At 35.7% G+C, this 22,937-nt stretch overlaps 1 long non-coding RNA gene across 1 annotated transcript in view; it reads left to right on the forward strand.

Annotated features, from left to right (window-relative positions):
- The first annotated feature begins 2,296 nt into the window (after nucleotides 1-2,296).
- Nucleotides 2,297-22,937, forward strand: part of LOC141545865 (uncharacterized) — a 55,888-nt gene continuing 35,247 nt past the window's right edge. Inside the window, exon 1 of the long non-coding RNA XR_012483163.1 lies at nucleotides 2,297-2,545. This is a non-coding gene — a long non-coding RNA (uncharacterized LOC141545865). The remainder of the gene's footprint in view (nucleotides 2,546-22,937) is intronic.

A 22,937-nucleotide genomic window follows, 5' to 3' on the forward strand; every position in this document is an offset into this window, starting at 1 on the left:
AGCATTCAATGATCTCTAAGGTAAGTTTTGATTATTGAGAGAAACCACTCACTGCCAATTTATTGATTATTTGCTAGACTAATCTATAAATTGATTATTAATTATCTGGAAACACTGTCTCTTCAATTTTCATTTGCCTCAACTTGTACTTCCTACATCCCATGACCCTTTGTTACAACAAAAGTATTTGTAAATAATGAAGAATTATACAAATCTGAATTATCTGTCAGAACTATCACTCCCACCAAAGGTCTCAGTTTGTTTCTTGAATTCTAAATTTCCTTTTGGTGGTACTTCACTAGAAGATGCAATCTATACATATTATTATAGATAAATTACAAACCCTATTGAGTTGGAAATTAGCCCAGAGACACTCATTCAATTCCAAGGTTTTCTATTCTGATTCCAGCTCAAACTGCTCCCAGACCCCATCAAGAGCTTCTAGCCAAGGTTTCAATCACAAAAAGAGGCAACGTGGGGCTCATTCCCTGCAGAGGACCCAGAGGAACCTCTCTCTCTCTCCTTGGCAAAAGCTGCAATCCTCTGCCCGCTGAAATGATATTCTCTTTCAGCATAACCTTCTCTTTCTCTCTCTCACCTATTTCCCTAACAAGACTTTATTCACCTCTTTGTCAGGATTTTTCTGCTGGAGAATTTCTCTGTTATAAACACACACGCTCTCTCTCTCTCTGCCAGGACTCCTCCACTAGAAACTTTACTTCTCTGTCCGGACCTGCCACCAAAGAAGTCAGCCAGCAAAAGCTGAGCTCTCAATTCTAGTAATAAACTTCTTTTGCCAATTTAACTTTTTGGGTTTGTAAATTCAATTACAAAGCACCTGAGCCACCAGAAAGGATTCCCACAACTCCCTGCCCTGCTCTAAACCTCATCCTTTGGGGACACAAGCCTTTCTTTATTTAATGTTCACAGTTTGTACCCCAGCCTTACAACTCTCCCTTCCTAGCTCTTCCTCCTAGGACTAAGATATTTAATGTCTTCTCCCTGAGATTATTCCCAATTTAATTTATCTATAAGTAATTTGTACATAGTTGTTTGCACAGTGACTTCCTCATTAGACTGAGAACTCCTTGAGAGTAGGGACCAGTTTTTTTTTTTTCTTTTCTTTTCTTTGTGTTCTCTCTGCTTAGCAGATTGTCCAGAATATAATAGGAACTAGTAAATACTTACTGACTTAGTCCAAGCATTTGACCAGTTTTGCATCCATACAATTGTACTATCACCTAATATTTATTTCTTCCTTTCACCCTTCCTTCCTCCCTCTCTCCTTTCCTCTCTCTGTCCCTCCCTCCCTCTGTCACTTCCTTCCTCCCTCCCTTCTTTTCTTCCTCCCTTCTTTTATCCTTCCCTCAACCCTCTCTCCTTCCCTCACTCTTTTCCTCCTTTCCTCCTTTTCTCCTTTCCTTCCTTCCTACTTTGTTCCCCCCTTCCTTTTTTCCTTCTTCCCTCTCTCCCTTCCTTCATCTCTTCCTCCTCCCTCTCTCCTTCCCTCCCTCCCTTCTTCTTTTCCTCCTTTCTTAATTCTCTCTCTTTCCTTCCCTCCTTCTCTCTCTCCTCTCATTCCATCTCTTCCTTCCTCCCTTCCTTCTTGCCTGTCTTGCTTCCTGCTTTCCTCTCCTTCCTGCTTGCCTTCTTCTCTTCCTTTCTTCCTTCTTCCTTCCCTCTATCCCTCATTTTCTCCCTCCCTCTTTTCCTTTCTTTCTCACTTCCTCCCTTTTTTCTTCCTTCCCTCCCTTCCTGTCTCTGTCCCTCCTTCCCTCCTTCTTTCTCTATCTTCTCCCTCCCTTTCTTCCTTCCTTTCTCTTTCTTTCTTCTTCCCTCCATCTCTCCTTTCCTTCTTTCTGAAGTGAACTTGTGAAAGTTATCACAAGATGGAGACAGTGTTCTAAAAATTGAGTTAATGTCAGCTGTGCCCCAGAACCAGGTTTCTTTCTTTAGATATCACATGGTTTACAAGAAGTGGGACTATGTAGCCTTTTTCTTTGTGAGACAAAATTGGAGCCACCTTGGCACTGAAATTCCCATATAAGGTAATTTAGTAATCCTAAAGATGTGGTTGGGTTGAATGTTTTCCTCATTTATGACTTAAATTGTGAGGTCATTTGTCCTGACTAATCAGAGCAAAGATTCAGCCTATAGGGAGTGCAAGCCCTGGTGCCTATATAATTCTTGTCTGTAAATTGTGCCTAAGAGCTTGTTGGGAGAGAGATGCCCTTTCTTGGGAGATCATAATAAAATTTGTTTCTGCTTTTACCTTGAGAAATATCCTTGATTTATTTGAGCTGGTGGTCTTGTCCCACACAGTTTATGGGGGGGGGTTGTCTGGGATCATGTGACCTATTGAGCGGGCAGGGTCTCAAACATTAGCAGAATGGTGCTCTGCCTTGCTTTAAGCAGCCTTCGGACTTCTGAGACCTCAAAGTCTCAAGAAGAGATTCAAGACAAAATGGAAGTAGCAAATCCTGAATGTTAGGGATTAGATGGCAGTCAGTCAGTTAGTCAGCTTTCATGCATGGGTTACCAAAGGGTAAGTTACCTGTAAGACTCTTGAGTCAATCCTTAAGTCGAAGGTTACAAACTCTGGAGGCACTCCAGATTCTGGAAGGGTGTTCTGAACAAGATAGGTCTTTGGGTGATTTGGGGGCTGGGAATGATCCCACTGAATTGGATGTGAGAGACTGGAATCTAAGCGTACTTGATCCCCAAAAGTCTCATCAAATATTCGAAATGGGACTACTCAGCCAAAGCCTCTTTCCATGGAAAAGATAGTCCCTTGGGAAGGGCAAAAAGTAAAATGATTAAATATTGTTGCTCTGTATGAGAAGGAAGCTCCCAGGGCTAATTGAGTATGTCTGATTTTTGTGTGTGTCTGTGTGATTTCAGTGTGTAAGTCTGCTTTGCATTCTGTGCTCTGTGTTAAAAGTTAGCAAGCTGAGTGAGAGTTAAGGAGTAAACCTCTGTTGCTGGTTTGGAAAAGATCAGGGTTGAGTTGGAAAGAGATCTTTAACATATATATATATATATATATATATATATATATATATATATATATATATATATATATGTAAAGGTAGGTGAGAAAGCTTAAGTATGTATGAATGAGAACAGCATAGACTGAAAGGGATTAGAAAATTTGAGAACTTTTGGGAAAATGGAAAAGCAAGGTGCTACCACTTAAAAAAAATGAATGAAATGAAAAATGACATTTCTGTGGACTCAGAACTGGCTAATTTGAGTCTGCAGAAATAGTTAAATTACAGTACTGTTAAAAATATTTTAGCAGATTCTGGGGTTTTTGAGAATAAATTTTAAGTTGCTTGGCACTATCAGCTAAATTGAGTTGGTCTATTATGTTTTTAAGGAGGCCTAATTTACATAATTAAAAGCCTTCTGAAGGAAACTACCAAAGAGAAACAAACAAACAAACAAATTGCTCTTTCTGGGTTTTTCCAAGCTTTTCAGGTTTGTGGAATCTATCTTATCTAGGGAGGTATTGCTGGCTGACCTGCATTCTTCTGGTGTTAGTTAGTACTGGTGCCCCTACATCTTTGACATGGGAGTCCTCCCCAGCATTTTTGGTGTAGAGGGTGAGATAGCTACTGGGCCACAGAGTTATAGCTGGGTACCTGGGTCCAAATTTCTCTGATACTCTTCCCTCAGGGTCTTACAGTCTGCCAATTTCTTAAAACCCTGTGGTCAGACTTGAAAGGGCAGTTTTCTGCTACCTTAAGTTTTGGGGCTGTGTGTGTGTTTAAATTGGATTCTGATTCTGAAATTGCAAGGGATAATTACTATTAACTTGTTCAAGCTAAAATTGTGAACTTGTTTATTCTGGTATAAATTTTTAACTTAAATCAAATACCGATCTAAATTTCTAGTAACAATATTCATATTACTTATGAAATAATATTGCATATTTTTCATTTTGTATTATTCATATTCATATATACTTATGAAATAATATCTAATAATATTGTAATATGAAGTATTTTATTATAATATTGTAATGTGAAGTATTGTTACTAGAAATTTAGATTGGTATTTGATTTAAGTTAAAATTTTTGGTTTTCTGGTAACTTATCTAAAGAAGTCATGTTTGTATTTCCTAATTAGATGAAATGTATTGAAGCTGCTATGGTGCTGGGTAATTTGTAAAAATTGTATGAGCTATGCTTTAACATTTTGTCGGCCCAGCTGCATATGTGGCCTAAATTTTGTGAAATTTCATACAAAGCTATTTAGAATATTAATTTTAAGGTTTGTCTTGCTTTCTCCCTTTAACAAAGAAAAAAAGCAAGAAAATTTGCAGAACAAATTGTATCTGAAAGGTGTGTAACATGTTTAAAGATAAATAAAAGGTATTGAGAAGGTATCCCCTGGAAAGAGAGGGAGGTTAGCTCCAGAGGTTTTAGGGTTGGGTTTTAATGAAATGACATCAGTGGGAAAACTGAGATTTAAGAAGATGGGTAGAAACTTTCCCCTGAGCCCTGCTGCTTTAAGGAGGGTTAGTGGAATAACATTGGAACAAATTGTACCTAAGTATGGATTGGTAGAGATTATTGATTCTGATAGAGAAACATATTTTACTCTTAAGGTTTATAAGAAATAATGGAGAAGGAGTGCAAATTGAGTGGCAATTCTATATACCTGGCTCTGTTGTCATCAGGGAGAGTGGAAAGAATGAATCAGATTCTTAAGAAAATGATTACTGGGGGCAGCTAGGTGGCACAATGGATAGAGCACCAGCCCTGAATTCAGGAGGACCAGAGTTCAAATCTGGTCTCAGACACTTAACACTTCCTAGCTGTGTGACCCTGGGCAAGTCACTTAACCCCAGATTCAGGGGAAAAAAAAAAAAGATTACTAAATTGATGTTAGAGACTAAATTGCCTTAGATCAAATGTTTGCTTATTGCTTTGTTAAAGAATTAGAACTGTCCTCAGAAATGACCTGGAATTTTCCTCATATGAGATTGATTTATTTTATTTGGGAGGAGAAAGGGTGTAATGTCTGGGCTAACTTTTTGGAGGCCCTCCAGAAGGTCCTTAGTCTCAACAGGATAGACACCATGAGAATGGACAAGGATAGAATCCAAAGTGTTTATTGTCTCTTACACAGTCTTGTCTGTCATAATTTGACCCAGTCTCTTCCAGCAGTCTAACAGTCTGACAGTCTCAACCAGTCTCCCCCTGAGTCTGACTTTGTCCCCAGTTTAAACACCCTATTACAATTACACCATTACAGTATACTGATTATAAGCCAATCTAGAGTGATTATATCATTATATCATACTAGATATATGTGAACTAGAGAACCATTATCTCATCAATTCCACTGAATTAACACCTTGTTTCAAGTATATTTCTCCAAAGTTCCATCCTCTTTATTTCCTACTTTTGTCTTAGAACACAGGTGGTCATGCCCTCCCTGACTTCTCAGGAAGGGAGATGAAAATACTAAAAAAAAGAGGTGATCACACTGTCCCTGACTTCTCAGGAAGGTGAGAGTACCAAACCAGATATTGTTATCAAGTTTCCTCTCAACTGAAAGGTCTTACTTGAAACTGTTATACATAAACCTATTACACAAGCACATATATTACTATGGTAATAACATAGATTACTATGGTAATAATATGGTATAACACAGGCTAGTAGTGATGTAACAAACAACATGAATCAACATAATAATATAACAAACAATATGAATATACAAGTCCATAAGTCCTAGAAGGAGGGTATATAAATAACAATCATATATACACCTCCTTCAGGAGCCAAGAGATAGTCCAAAACCAGCCAATAGATTGTTCATTACTTCACATGTCAGGGAATCCAATGATTCCTGCTGGTTTCAAAGTCCTGCAACAGTCTCATTAACAATTTTTGATGTTCACTGTCATGCTTTTTCAGTAGTGGGAACAGTCAGTGATGGAACCATTTGATGTTTCTTGGGTTTTCTCCTTCATTTCAAGGGTCTGCTCTGTATCTCTCTGATGGAGAAGGCAAATACGGCTTGTTGGCATCCATCTGTAGAGATACAAGCAAACCATCTCTCCCAAGAAGTTAACCTATCTGGTTCCTTTCGTTCACCATTTTCTGGATCTTCCATATCACCTGGTGATTATCTAAAGATAGTGGAGCTGCTTGGCACTGTACACTGCCCTTCTGGTGAATTATAAAACCTGTTTGCTGGAGCCAGTGCAACTTTATCAAAAATCAAAAAATTAATAGTATAGAGAGCTAAATTTAGAAGTTCTCTAGGGTTACCTCTTTTGTTTTTGAAGGAACGTTTTGATTTCTCTGTTTCTCCTCTCTACAATTGCCTGTCTTTGAGGATTAAAAGGTATGCCAGTGGTGTGTAAAATCTGATACTGTGCACAAGAGTGTGCAAAATGTTTAGAAGTATATGCAGGCCCAATATCTGTTTTTATTGCTTGTGGCATATTCATAATTGCAAATGCTTATATAAGGAATTCAATGCCACTCGGCAATTTTGTTTGCTTCTGGTATTGCAAAAGTTAATCCTGAAAAGGTGTCTACCACAACATGAATAAAAGACAGAAGACCAAATTTCATTGGGTCTCAAACCATGAGGGTTTTTCCCTGGAGGGGTCATAGGAGTGTGGAAAGGAAGGCAAGCTGTACAGGCTTTTACTATGATCCTAGCTTCCTCTTTTGTTATCCCAAATTGCAAATGTAAAGCTTGAGCAGCCTGATGATATTTAGAATGAGATTCTTGGGCTGCCTGAAATAAAGGAGTATTGGCTAACATGATTAAAAAGTGATCTGCCTTTGAATTTCCATAAAAAATAGCACCTGGAAGTCCACTATGAGTGGACATGCAAGATATAAATCTTACCTGGATGCTTTCTCACTTGCCCTTGAAGCTCCTTAAAGAGCTGATAGATATTAGAAGCTACAGATTTTATTTGGGTTATGGCAATTCTTTGTACCATACCTACTAAATAGGCTGAATATTATATTAACATCTCCTGGATAATAAGTAAGAGCTAGCATGATTGTATTCATTCTGCTGAGTGGATTGAAAAGGAGTTCTGACTACTCTCTTTATAGTTAAGTCAACAGAGAATACAGCACAGATGTTATGTTTGGATGCATCTATAAAGATAGTTGGTACTTTAAGAGGAACCACATTGGATAAAGCCAGTTCAACCTCTCTCAAAGCCTCTTGAGCTTTGTAAGCAGGCGGGATGAGTCTAAAGTAGTGTCTCCCCTTAAAATGTCATATAATGGTTGTAATTGCTAGGTAGTTAAGCCTAACACTGGACATATCCATTGGATATCTTATATCAATTTTTTTAAGAATGGAGAAATTGAACACCTTAGATGACTTTCACCTTGGGATTGAAACTCCCATATAAAGTAATTTAGTAATCCTAAAGATGTGGTTGGGTTAGAAGTTTTTCCTTATTTATGACTTAAAATGTGATGTCATTTGTCCTGATTAATCAGGGCAAAGATCCAGCCTAGAGGGAAGGTTACTCCAGATCTATATATAATCTTTGTCTGTTAATTCCACCTCTCCTTGCCTAATTGGTTGTTGGGAGAGAGATGCCTTTTTTTGGGAGATTGTAATAAAATTCCTTTCTGATTTTACCTTGAGAAATATCCTTGATTTATTTGAGCCAGTGGTCTTTGTCCCATATTCATCCTTCCTTCCTTCCTTCCTTCCTTCCTTCCTTCCTTCCTTCCTTCCTTCCTTCCTTCCTTCCTTCCTTCCTTCCTTCCTTCCTTCCTTCCTTCCTTCCTTCTTTCCTTCTTCCTATTTCAAACATCCAACTTTTTGTTCATCTATCCATCATCTGCATATCTATCTACTTATTTTCCTATCTCCATCTTCATAAGAATAATGTGATGTTGTTCTTCAAAGTTTTCCTAAAATTTAGGTAAATTATATCCACAGTATTCTTCTTATCTATTAATTTAGTAATCATGTAAAAAAAAATGAAGTTAGTCTGGCTTTGACTAGCTCTTAATAGAGCAAAGATGGCCCCCTATAATCACTGATTATCTTTCTGGGTGTTTCCCATTCATTCCTTTAATTATCTGTTTTAGGATTTTTTGAGTAATTACAACCAAACTCATAAGTCCATCATTTTCAGCCTCTGTTTTATTCTGTTTAGGTAAATTGGAACAATTATCTGCCACTACTATTTTTCAATTGACTTTCAAATACAATAGCTCAACAATTATGTCTGGTCAGTTCTTTCTTTACTCAAAGATATTGTTTAATCATTTGTGGGTACTTGAATTCATTTAAGTGTTGGTGGTATTTTGTGATCCCCTTAGGATATCAAGTTTCTGAAAGCTATTTTTTTTCCCTTTATAATACAATGATTTACTTTGTATGCATTTTCCTTTTTTTTTTTTTTTGTTTGTTTGTTTGTTTGTTTTTTTTTGCAACTGTTAGCAAATGTAGTGGAATATAAACTCTTTGAGGGGAGGGAATAATTTTAATTTTGTCTTTATTTTTAGCTTTTAGCACAGAGTTTGACATATAGCAGGCACTTCATGTTGGTGAATAAAAGTGACGAGATTTAATGTGTTATCATTCCTATGTAATATAAAAAGTCTTAAGTAAAAGAAATAAATATCTAAATGCAGAACATTAAGACTCTTAAAAAGCCAGAAAAGACATCTGGAGGGTATGAGTTCTTGTTTTAGCATCCTGGAAATGATACTATATAGGTATCTACATATTTTATCTTTTCTCTAACTTTTTTTGATTTATTATTCCTTCACCATTGCCAATCTAACCTGCTGCAGCCAGGAGTTACAATGGTTAGGTTTTTGGGCTTGGAGTCAGGAAGATGAGTGTAACTCCAGCCTCATTTTCTAGCTGTGTGGTCGCAGGCAAGTCACCTAATCTGTTTTTACCTCAGTTTTCAACTATAAAATGGGAATAATAATAGCATTGACCTCTCAGGATTGAAGGAAGATAAAATGAGATAATATATTTTAAGTGCTTAGCACAATGCTTGGCATGTAGTTGTCCAATCATTTTTCAGTTGTGTCTCCAATTTAAGTTTTCTTGGCATAGACATTTCCTTCTTCAGCTCATTTTATAAATAGGGAGACTGAGACAAATAGGACTAAATGACTTGCCCAGGGTCACACAGCTAGTAAGAATCTTTTGGACTCTGGGTCTGGCACTCTGTCCACATTTTTTGTTCTATGGCTTCCCCACCATACGAAAAATCCAGGATCAGTACAGGGCTCAAGGTAATTTTTTAGCAAAAAGCTAAGGCCCTTACAACATCTGGCAGAGCACCACTGCAGAGGGGAAAAAATGGAGTCAAACTACTAATTCACAGGCAACTTAAAAAATTAGAAAAAAAATTTTTCCACCACTAGATGGTGTTATTGAGTGGCAAATACACTTTGATAAAGGTTTTACTGGAGGAATTTGATTGCTTAGAGAATATATTATGCTATTTGCTTTTCCCTTAAACATTGGCGCAAAAGGAAGAAATTGTAATACATTTAATCATGTTGGAAGTCAGGTGATGAGAATTTGTATCCTCTTGGAAAATTGACTATCACAACACTTCATATTTCTATTGGACTAGAATCAGTTATCATGTTTTACTTAACTATAACTTGAGTGGTGTAAATTTGAATACCTGGATTACTGCTGGGGCTTCATTATTTGTACTAATCAGGATCTGAGGGTACAGCAGGCCAGAGGTCACACCTTCAACTTTTTAAGAGCAATGAAATTCTGCTTGATCCTTAGACTTTTGGTAGTAAAATTTGAAATTTTTTCCTTACTCCAAAGAATAATAGTTTATTTTCTAAAGTAGAAATGTTAGACTGGAGACAGGGATCCTACCTGTGGCCATTTTCTAGGCCTCTCCCTTCCTTGGGAGTCATCTTCCTCAATGATAAAATCAGACTTGGATGAAATGGTCTTCGAGAGTCTTAGTTCTATAATTACATGTGTGTGGGATGCATCAGTATTACAAAGAAAATGATTTTCTATCATGTAACATATATCATTTCTGTTTTCCAAATAGATTAATTATATAATAGAAAAAGCGATATGAAAAAAGTCCTCTTTTTCAGTCTGGAAAGAACATCTGCATTTAACACAGAGAAATAGAGACAGAAAGACAGAAAGGCACATAAAGAAAGAGAGTGTGTGTTTAATTTGGTGATAATAGACTCCTTTCAAGGATCATGCTGTCACTTTCAGATGCCACGAGGCATTGGAAACATCAATGCTAAAAAACAATAAACATGATGTATTTCAATCAATGAATGAAGACTATAGTATGTGACTAATTACAGGGATTCTAGGGTGGAACTATGCTGGCATAATAATGAACTTTAGCATTCTGTCACTTCCCTTGGAAAACTTATTATTTCATGGTCTTATTTAGTTGCTGGGAGTTTTAATGAACAACCCTTGCAATGCTGAGAAATTGTAATATCCCTGATGAAAGTCACATTGCCAGTTATCTAGTTCAATCCCCTCAAAGAAGTTATCACTTGCTTTTGGTTGCATCACATATTAATACCAGAATGGAGTTTTTGCTTATTGTTCAGTCATTTCAGTTGTGTCTGACTCTTTGTGACCCCATTTGGGGTCTTCTTGGCAAAGACATTGGAATGGTTTCTATTCTCCAGTTCATTTTACAGAAGAGGAAACTGAAGTAAACAGAGTTTAAGTGACTTGTCTAATAAGTGTCTGAGGCCAGATTTGAGCTCAGGAAGATCTCCTTGACTTCAGGCGTGGTTCTCGATTTACTGTGCCACCTGTCTGCCTCAACTAAAATGGAGACTAGTTTATAAAAGTCCTTGAATTTAGAGAATACTTTATTCCCTATAGAGACCAGCACAAATATTTGTTGGAGTAACACTTCTAGAAGGAAAAAGTGAAAGAATGAAGTAAGGAAAAGAAAGAGGGAAAGAGGGAAAGAAGAAGAAATGAAAAGTAAGGAGATTAAAAACAGGAGGGAAAAGGAGGAAAGGGAAGGAAAAGAAGGGAATAAAAGAGAAGAAAATAAAGTTAGTAATAATAAAGTTAATATTTGTACAGTGTCAAGACATTTTGTAAAAGCTTGACAATTATAATTTCATTTGATCCTGAAACAACTCTGGGAGATAGATACTATTATTACTCCCATTTTATAGATGAGGAAACTAAGGCAATCAGAAATTAAGTGACTTGTCCAGGGTCACACAGCTGATAAAAGGCTAAGGTCAAATTTGAGCTCACATCTTCCTGACTTCCACTGAGCCATCTTGACATCCAGTTCAATTCAGTAGACTGTTCAGTGCTAGACAGCAGACATTTAGAAAGCATATACTATGTGCAGAGAACAGATCATAAAGTGATGATACTAACTAGTCTTAAATCCATTTTAATCCATCTTCCACATTGGTAAAGCAACCATTCACTACCCAAACTTAAGCTACTTTTTCTAGATATTCCAGTGTGTAGGTAGGGAACAAGTTGTCCTACATGTCTTCCATCTGTACCACCTATATTCAATCAGTGTCATGTTCCAATTAAACTTTAATTTTCAATTCTGTTCTTAATTCTAAGAATTTCTGTTGACTCAATTTTAAGACCTGGGCTTGGAGCAAGCGATGTCACTGATTGTACTATTTTGGAGGTTAAATCAGTTGCATGGAGCTGTCCAAAAGACAATCTCGTTTCTTGTCAGTCTTACTGATAGCAATTGTTGGATAGCAGTTCAATTGTTTTTCAGTTATGTCTTACACCCATTTGGGTTTTTTTTTTGAAAAGTTAGTAGAGTGGCTTGTCATTTCCTTCAACTCATTTTACAGATGAGGATGTTGAAGCTAACGGAAGTTAAGTGACTTACTTAGGGTAAATCAGCTAATAAATACCTGAGGCCAGATTTTTGCATTTAGGAAGATTTTTCTTCTTGACTTCAAGCCCAGCACTCTATCACTGCATCACCTCATTGCTGTATTGATAGTAGACAATACTGGGGATATTCAGGTTGATTTTCAAAAACCTGCTGATTATCCAGAAGTCAACAGGGAGATGGAAGAAAATCACAAGTCATTTTGTCTTTTCATATTCCTAATTCTGGGGGTCCCTTTGACCTAATTTAGCCACAGCATCCTACTGAAATTTACATTGCTTCTCAACCTGCCCCATTAAACACCTTTCCTCTTCATCTATATCCTCTTTACTATAGTCATCAGTGGATTGTAGAATGAACACTTAAATGAATTTCCTCCCATTCTTCAGTTCATTCATGGCTCCAGCAGATGTCACTCGTCCTCTTCAGAAGACTATGCAGCTATCCACTCTACTGCATCTCTCTGAATAGAAATCACCTTCAGTCATGTCAAAGTGCAGCATGTTTATTGAACTGTAACAATAATAATCCTCCCCATTAACCTATCAGGAACTTTGAAATATTTTGGATGAATTTTTATTTTCTCATTTAATTAAAATAAAATCTATTTCAGTTTCCAATATGTATTGCTACCAAGTGAATGAGAACACAAATAGACATGTGAGGAATATGAATCTGGTTGCAGGACAAAAACATTCCTACTGATGTGAGAGTAGGAGGATGTGTCACTGTTTGATGTGAGTCAGTATGGGGTTATGATTTCATAGCATAATCAAGAACAAGGAAATGTCATGTTGTTTGTGGGATATGTATGTTATGTATTCCAGAGAGGAAGGAAGGTATAATGCCCTTTAATAACCACCCTTCCTTCCCTTTTGTGAATGAATACATTAATATGAAATTGGAAAATAGGATATATATATATATATATATATATATATATATATATATATATATATATATATATATAGTTAGAATTTTAACTTAGAAAGATAATGCATTTTAAAAGTATTTACTATGTGCTACGATCTGTGTTTAGAATACCAACCAATACAAGCAAAAACAAAGACAGAATCTGGTCTCAGAGACATTCTAATGGGGGAAATGGGAGCTGGAGCTAGAATGAAGACACTGATTGAGCTGATTTTTGAAATGAAGATGACTGGCATAGGTACTTCCTCATAAGTAGATTCCAAACTACTAGGGCCAATGAAAAATAGTTTCATTCTTAATTGTCCCTCTTCTTTCTATCTTTGATGCACATTTATTTATCTATGTCGTGATTTCTCCATGATTAATACCTATCTTTCTTTAGAACTCTATCTTATAGCAAATAAGTATAATCAAGCAAAGCAAATCACCACATTGATCATGTTGTAACTACACATACACATACACACACACACACACACACACACACACACACACACACACACACTTCTGCACCTGCAATTCACTGTCTTTTTAAGAGGCACAATACAGATTTTACCAGAAATCTGCAAAAGTCATGACTAAATGATCATTGAATTGACTAGGAAGCTGAAGTCTTTCAATATGGTTTTTCATTTACATATTACTATGGTTATTGCTTAAGTTCTCATAATTTTTCTTATGTAACTCTATATTGATTTATACAAGTCTTAAATTTCTTAGAACATCTGATATCAGTTCCATTTACATACTTCAATTTGTTCAGCCCACCTTCTTTACTTGCAGTTCATTGGTCCCCCATATTTTCACATACACACTTTGTCTTTAGACTCCTTGAAAGTCATGTCCCTAGGTCTATAAACTCTGTAGTTTAGTGACCTCTGGAATTTGAAGTGTTTTCAGAACATTTGGACCAATATACAGCTCCATTAGATGTTCATTTTCCTAAAGCTCACCTAACATTTTTTGTCTTTTGTCATCTTTGCCCACTTGAAAGGGTCTGATTTAAACCCATCTCATCTAGTCTTTATCCCAACTCTGTGAAGTAGGCATTATTATTGTCTCCATTTTAGAGATGGAAAAACTGAAGCTAAGAGTTTGAATGGTCATATAGCTAGTAAATGTTTGAGGCAGAATTTAAAATCAGATCTTCTTAATTTCAAATCCAGCACTCCCTGTACTATATCATTTAGCTTATTTTAATGGAAAATTAGCTTTATTTTTCTGGAGAAATTTTTTTGGTGGGAAGGAGTGCCTCTTCAAAAGAAAATAAAGTAAATGAAAGAACAAAAGTCTATTTATCTTTAGTACTTTCTGAAAGTACATATTTGCTTTTAAGTTTAATCTGTCTTTTAGTGTAATGATCTTCAAAATCAAATATGCTTAAGAAAACTATTACTTATTGTTGCTTAGCCAATTTTTGATTTTTTAAAAAATGGGAATGTCGACAATTTCCAATGTCCCACATTCCCCTAGTTACTGTGCGTGTATGCTCACGTGGTTTTACTTTGATGGATCTGTGAACTCATGGGTGTGTGGATAGTTTCCCCCATTAATACAGAAAGTAAATCTCCAGCCTTTTATTAATTTTTAATTTTGTATATAAATTATAGATACCATAGACTTTTAGTGCTGGAATGGATCTTAGAGGTTAATTATACCAGATTCATGGTCTTTAAGAAGAGAGTTGATGACTATTTATTCATTGGGTCTTTGATAATGAAAAGTATTTTGTTTGTTCTGGTTTTTGTAGTGGTCACTGTTTCCCTTACATCTCTGAAGTTCTATGTTCCATGATTTTTGTAATTAATTGAGTCTCTTCATTTTATTGATGAGGCAATCAAGACTGAGAGATGAAGGTACTTGTGTTGGGCCATACAGATAATAGAGGGGCAAAAAACAGAATATAAACCATATTTGTATCTCTTTTAGGAAATTGTGATTTTGTGTGGCTTCCTTCCTCATTGCTATAAATTGCAACCTTTATATACTTTAGAAAAATGTCTTTGAGACTTATTGTATCAAAAATAAACAAATATCACCTTCTTATGATTCTAGAGACAAACATCTCCATGCTTCTTTAAGCTGATCCTTAAGTAAAAGATACACAGTTTAAAATTATTTGGTCCATTTTCAAAGCTTTTGCAACTTGGTATAGGACTTGTCAAAGTTTCTGTACATAGTATTAGGGATCTTAGGGTTACTTTTGTAGCATAATAAGGGTTTGGAGGAGTAAGTTATTAAATGATGCATTTGTGGTTTAGAATGTATGTGAATAGAGATTTCTATGTCAGAAATAGCTAAGTGTTGACTTCTCTGATATATTAGGCTAGATGATGTTTCAAGGTATAAACTGGTTCATGATTTACTTTTAAGAAATTAAAATCCCTGAAAAGTACCTTGGTAATTCTTCTAATCTTGGAGTGGTGAATCATCCAATCTGTGGGCTATATAAGACTGGCAAAATCATTTGATCTGGCTCTGTCAAGACAATTGCAGGAGATAATGAGCTGAAAGCTTGGTACAATGAACTCCCTCTCCTTGATTTTTTGAGTTGATAATTTTGTGTGGCTCACAAATGATATTATAAATATCCAAAAGGCCCTTGACAGACAAAAGCTTTCCCACTTCTGATCTAGTCCACAGCCATTGGACCATAATCAACTCTTGAGAATGAGTTTCATCTTCTTTAAAATGAGGAAGCTAAATTAGGGAGATGATGAAGAAGTGCAGTAGAAACAATAGATGTTCTGAAATTATAGAACCTGGGTTCAAAATCTGAGCCTGCCATTTACTCTCTGGTAGAGATAAAATTGGAAGTTTGGACCAAATGAATGAATGAAAAAGTATTTATTAAATGCTTACAGTGTGATTTCCATCTCATATTACTATTCTACAGGGTTAACAAGACATGAGGGAGCTGGATAATCCTTCTTTTTCTCTTTCCCTCTCTTACCCCTACATTTCTGTTTCAGAAACTATCATATCCTATCAGAATAAAAATTCCATGACTTTTTATAATTCTTGTTCAAATCTTTTGAGGCAAGAACCTCTGCCTCATTTTCCCAAGGCCAGACCACTTAAATCTGCTCTTCAAGATTCTAAAAATAGGTTTGGGGTATCTTTTCTCCAATATCTTTGGCTAGAACCCCTACCGATTGTGTTTTTGAACTGATAGGTACCAGAAACTAGTATCCAAAATATTTTTAACTACTTAACTCCAGTTAGCTTTTACAAAGGGAAATTTATTTTAAAATTAAGCAATAACACAGGTACAAAATTTCTTTCTAATGCTTCAGGGGCATATTCTTCCCTATTCCATCTCAGTCTCTAGGGAGAGTGGGCTCAGACTTAGCTCTATTTCTGCATATTATTGATCCCACCAACTTTGTCCAAATGTAGCATCTCTTTTGAAAGATCAGTTGCTGGGCTGATCTTTAAGGTTACTCTTTGCTCCTTGGGGCATTGGTTCTGGGTTGGACCTGGATATTGGGATTCCAGGATTTCTGGAAATTTGCTCTCTTGACCTTTCAAAACTCTTGAGGAACGCATGGTGAAATAACAGAACTGAAGCCCATTGACCCATGAGATTACCCATTGACCTCAGAGAGTAGAAGGGCCCAAGGCTTCTCCCCTTAAACAATTGTCCCTTGCTGGATGCTGTCAATAAAGGAGTAAAATCAAGAGTCAGCAATCAATGAACAAAAGACCAAAGTCAAGTAAAGTTTTTTAGAAGGTTTTCCCAGTTCTACTTTTGCAACTACAATTTATCAAAAGACTAGTTCATCATGTGAGTAAGTTTGGAACAAGGAACAGACTATGAGTTTAAATAAATCTTCAAAAGAATTCCAATATATGTTATTGTCACTCTTCTGGAAATAGACTCTCCAACCTTTGCCACAAAGGGAATTTGCATTACGTGAGCATGCTGATATATTCTCCAAATACTGTATCTTCATTGGGCTTTTTGCCCTTGGTTTTATATGATATATGACTGAAGTTATGACTGTTTGTTCAACATTGCTTAAACTTTAAAAATTGGATCTTGGTCAACAATATGTGAATTTATAGCATTTTTCTTTAAATGACTTTAGGTCTTTAAAGTTTGTTTGAAAAACAATAATAATGGCTTATACTTTTGTAGATAACTTTTCAAATAATTTTTCCTTGGAGATATTGAATGCACAACAAACTAACTTGAGAGTTAGAACTAAGGTCTTATTAAGCTATAAAATATGATTTTGAACCCCACATCATCTCATTCTTGGATTTTTGTAATATCTTTCTAGATTATTCCTTTTATATCTTTTCTGTTCCCATAGTCTAATGCTTATTGTCCCATATAGATAGGGATAGGTACCAGACTTGTGATTTTATTAATATAGGGAAATCCCAAATGAAGAAACTGTCTGCCAATGCAGGTCAGAGTCTTTTCTGCTACTCCTGGGTTTATAGTATTGCCTAAGAGGGTAAATGATTTCCTCAGGAGCTTGCTGCCAGGGTGTGTCACAAACTCAAGTTTTCTTGGTTCCCAATTATACCACATTGCCTCTCTCACATTAACCCTTCTGAATGATCCGTTTCACTTTGTCTATGCCTTGCTTAAAATGTGATCAAGGATCAAAGTCTTAATCTAACATTTAAAAGCTTTATCAACTACCCCCAAATTATCTATCTAAATTACTTTATACTACTCTCCATCATATTCCTTTGTTTCTTTCTTCTTTCCATCTCCCTTACTTGTGATCTCCTCATCACCATCTCAGTGGCTCGATTTGTGTTATGTATTTGGCTTAGAATTCCTTTTACTCTTTTCCCCACCAAACTAATACCTATATATCTTTCAAGGTCCTGCTAAAAAGATTCCCATTATGAATCCTTCCTTGTGTCACTGTAGTCCCAATGATCTATTTCTTAATTTGTAGTTCATAATTTCTTTTTGTATATATCAAATTCACATAGATATTTGTTTCTATATTGCATAAGAATTTTTCTTTAGATATTCAGTTAAACTTAGCAGTATCTATTCTGATACTTGATGAACATCAATATGATATAGTGGACAGAGCATTAGATTTGGAGTCAGGTAGACCTAAGTTCAAATCCCACTCCAGACTCTTGCTGTTACCCTGGGCAAGTCAGCTAATTCTTTTGGGCCTCAGTTTCCTCATATGGTAAAACAAGGGATTTGCCTTGATAACTTTTAGAATACTTTACAGATCCTATTATGGTAGGAAAGTGGCCTTGGGCTCTCATTAGCTGTCTCAGTTTCTTCTTCTATAAAATGGGAATAATATTAGCACAAGGGTTATTGTGAACATAAAATGAGATGATATTTAAAACATTTTGCACCTTTTAAAGCTTTAAAGCACTATACAAATGCTAAATATTACTATTATCAAACTCTCTGAACTTTAGTTTCTTCAAAGTCTCAACTTTGAGTTGAGAAAGTGGTGTGGTACAGAGATGGTAGGTCACTCTTAGGACCATGAAAATCTGGGTTCAAATATCTTCTCTATATTAGCATATAATGGTAAAATATTTGACCTCTCAGTGCCCCCCCTCAACTTTCCAAGCTCCTAAATTATAGAACACTTGTAGATCTGCATTATTAGAGAGAGTTTTTACATCAAGAATTCCTTAGGGATCCATTGAAATAAGAGGTTCAGACAAAAGATGTAGATAACAGTTCCTGGAGCACATTTCACAGCATTGTTACAAGGCACAAATGAGACAGTGGAGGGAAAGGGTTTTTTTTTTTTTTTTTTGCAAACTTTAAAATGCTATGTAGTTATTATTATCATTATTACATATACCCCAAAATACTTTGGACCATATTCCCCACCCCGCTTTCCCTTTTGGCTCATGTATTTCCTCTCATGAGCACCTATTGTTGATATGTAAACACTATTCTATTAAACTTTTGGTGACCTTTTTATGCTATAGTTTCTTGTCCCCTTGTCCTCCTGGTTACCTGCTCTAAATATGTTCTACTTTGTCAGTAATTTTTCCTATGGTTCCTATGGTTGAACAGAACACTCCAGATGAGATGTTCTCATTTCTCTGGCTCTGGACTTTGTGATTCTAATATTGCTGCCTGTGATCACACTTGACCATGTCACCTTTGTGGAACTCTATACCCTCACCTGCAAAATAAAAGAGGGAATTTGGTGGTCTTTAAGGTCTGTTCATAGTACAGGGCTCTACACATATTTTAAGGATACATAATATTATCAGCCCACATATTCCTTCTTGGCTAGGCATATCATAGACATCCTGACCCTTGGTAAAATTATAGAACCTTAGAAATTATCCATTCCAATTCCCTGACTTTACAGATGAAAAAATTGCTCTTAGGGATGTGAAGGGACTTGTTCAAAGTCAAAAGTTGTAAGTGGAAGAGCTAGGCTTAGAATCCAGGCATTCTGTTGCCTAAACACAGACTTCATGAACTAAAAAAAAAAATTGAGTATCAGTTTTCTTTCTGGTAATGAGTCTGTCTGAATTTAGTTTGGTGAAACCTCTGATTATTAGATAAGAATCTTTCCAACTTGGAAGTAGATTCAGAAATTCCACCTGTAAGCTGACAGAGATACAGAAACTTACTCAGGGCCACAGAGCTAATGAGTGTCCAACTCAAGATTCAAACTCTCATTTTCCTGTTTCCAATATAGCTCTATACTATTTATTTGCCAAACTCAAATTTTCTGGATTTATATTGGTGATAATTTCAATCCTTAAAATTTGAGGAGGTGATAAGTGGAATTTCTAGACCTGATTCTCACTAATAAGGAAATGATGATTTATGAAATAAAAATGGACATTGTGAGGAAGTCATTACTCTTAGAATCCTTGATAGATAAGGATGGAATAATAATAATGGGAGTAGGAATAAGTATTTGTATGGTGCTTTAAGATTTGCAGAGCTCTTTACATATATTATCTTATTTGATCCTTATAATAATCATGGGAGATAGGTGCTATTATCCTCTCCATTTTATAGAGAAGGAAACTGAGAGAAAAAGAGGTGATGCGATTTGTCTGTATAGTAAATATCTGAGTTAGGATTTGAACTCAGCTCTTCCCGACTCCAAGTCCAGCACTCTATGCACTCTGCTATGTGGTCTCCAAGTGTGCTCTTATATGCACTTATATATTAAAGAGCAGATTTCATCATTCAGAGAAAGATTAGGATGATGCAAATTATATAGGCTAATCAGTCAAATTGAAAGGAGATGTTCAACAACAAAATTATGATATAGATATAAATGAGGAAGAAAAGAGGGAACTTATGAAATTGATGTGGATGCAGAGGGAACTAATTTGCCAACAAGTTTTAACAAGTATTTGTGGAAGAAAGGACAGGTAGCTACGCATCAGTGCACGAGCATAGGATTATCTGAGATTTGTTGAATATTTAAAATATTAAAAAGGGACCTATTGATTATATTTTGAGGCAAGAAGAAAGAAAAACATAGGATGACTGGTCAGGAAGATGACACAATTATAATGAAGAGACTACAGAAATATGAATCTTCTCTTCTGTTTTTTTTTAAATTGAGGAAAATATATTTGGATTGGAATGTATGATTACTGTTGAAAGATGAAGCTGATGTTGGTGATCTCTGAAAAAAAACACAGAAAAAGAGAGAGGTGCCACAAATCTGGAGATGGGCAAATGTTTCCCATATTTTATATTAAGGGAAAAGAGTCCAATATTCAAACTATAGGTTTGTGAAGCTGACTTTTATTTTTGGCAAAATTCTAGATTATACTACTAAAGAGTTTGTGAATAATTAAAATGGCAATATGAAATTGGTCAAAGCCAAAATTAACTTTGTATTTTTTTGGTGGGGTAGACTGGTAGATCAAAGGAATACTAGTTATAGTATAAGTGCACATTAGGAAAGCATTTGACAAAGTATCTCATTATATCCATGTTTATAAGGTGTGAAAATGGACTAAATAATAGTACAATTTGGTGAATTTGAAATTTGTTAATTGGCCAGAGCAGAAAAGTAGAGTGATTACCTGGAGCTAAGTCTTTTATAGAGTGCCACATCAGCCCCTGGCCTATTCGTGTTCACTATTTTTGCCAATGACTTGGATTAGGGAATTGATTAATCAATAAACCCTACTATGGCCAGGCACTGGGAGATTCTTTTCAAATTGGATGACACACAAAGGATATGAAAAGACAATTTTCAGATGAAAAAATTGAAACAATTTCTAGCCATATGAAAAGATGCTCTTAGTCATTATTAATCAGAGAAATGCAAATTAAGACAATTCTGAGATACCACTACACACCTGTTAGATTGGCTAGAATGACAGGGAAAGATAAAGTGCAATGTTGGAGGGGATGTGAGAAAACTGGGACACTGATACATTGTTAGTGGAAGTGTGAATACATCCAACCATTCTGGAGAGCAATTTGGGACTATGCCCAAAAAGTTATCAAACTATGCATACCCTTTGATCCAGCAGTGTTACTATGGACTTATATTCCAAAGAGATATTAAAGAAGAGAAAGGGATCCACATGTGCAAGAATGTTTGTGACAGTCCTCTTTGTAGTGGCCAGAAACTAGAAACTGAGTGGATGCCCATCAATTGAAGAATGGCTGAATAAATTGTGGTATATGAATATTATGGAATATTATTCTTCTGTAAGAAATGAATAACAGGATGATTTCAGAAAGGCCTGGAGAGACTTATATGAACTGATGCAGAGTGAAATGAGCAGGGCCAGATCATTATATACTTCAACAACAATACAATATAATGATCAATTCTGAAGGGCATGTCTCTCTTCAACAATGAGATGAATCAAATCGGTTCCATTTGTTTAATAATGAATAGAACCAGCTACACCCAGCGAAAGAACTCTAGGAGATGAGTGTGAACCTCTGCATAGAATTTCTAATCTCTCTGTTTTTGTCTGCCTGCATTTTTGATTTCCTTCACAGGTTAGTGGTACATTATTTCAAAGTCTGATTCTTCTTGTGAAGCAAAATAACTATATGGATATGTATACATATATTGTATTTAACATATATTTTAACATATTTAACATTTATTAGTCTACCTGTCATCTGGGGGAGGGAAGAAGGGGGAAAATTGGAACAAAAGGTTTTGCAATTGTCAATGCTGAAAAATTACCCATGCATATATCTTATAAATAAAAAGCTATAACCCCCTCCCCCAAATTAGATGACCCAAAGCTGGGAGGAATAATTAATATAAAATCAGGACCCAGAGAAAGAGATCACAACAGGATAAAACAGTTGTTCAAATGAAACAATATGAATACATATAAAATATCAATCTTGGGTTCAAATAATCAGTGGTACCTTTATACAATAGAGAGAAATAGAAATATAATACTTAATGTAACAAAGATCTTGGGATTTTAATAGATGCAGGTTTAGTATAAGTGTGATAGAGTTGTAAAAACAAGTTAACATAACATGCATTATAAGAGATGTAATGAGGAGAACCTACCATAGTGGCTTGAAACCAACTCTTAATACTTGAATTGAAATGTCTTATTGAATTTAGTCTTAATTAGATCACATCTAGAATAAGGTGTTCAATTTTGGTCATTATATTTGAGGATGGCAAAATGACATGAATCTAAGAGAAGATTGGCAGGTATACTGGAAATTATCTGTTGAAGGAATTGGAAATGTTTAGCTGAAAAAGATAACTTAGCCATGATAATTATCTTCTATTTAATTAGTTGTTATGTAGATGAGGTATTGACCTCAGAGACTAGAACTAGGAAGGATGGGTAGAAGTTACAGGAAGAAAGATTTAACCTGATGGAAAGGGAAAAAAACCAACCCAACAACTTCCAAATATGTGGAGCTATCCAAAAGTAGAATGGACTATCTCTGGAGTTGATCAATTTCCCATCACTAGAAGTCTTCAAGGGGGTATTATAGCGGGATTTCTACTCAGATGGTTTGAATCAAATGACTTCTGAGATGGCCTCCAACTCTGAGAATCTGTGAATTCATGTTTATATGACTTGGATTTTACCAATGAATAGTTCTATTGAGATTAATAAGTCAGCTTGCATTTATTATATGGTTACTATGTGCCAGACTGTGCTAAATTCTGTA

Source organism: Sminthopsis crassicaudata, chromosome 6 (genome assembly GCF_048593235.1).
Source record: "Sminthopsis crassicaudata isolate SCR6 chromosome 6, ASM4859323v1, whole genome shotgun sequence".
NCBI lineage: Eukaryota > Metazoa > Chordata > Mammalia > Dasyuromorphia > Dasyuridae > Sminthopsis > Sminthopsis crassicaudata.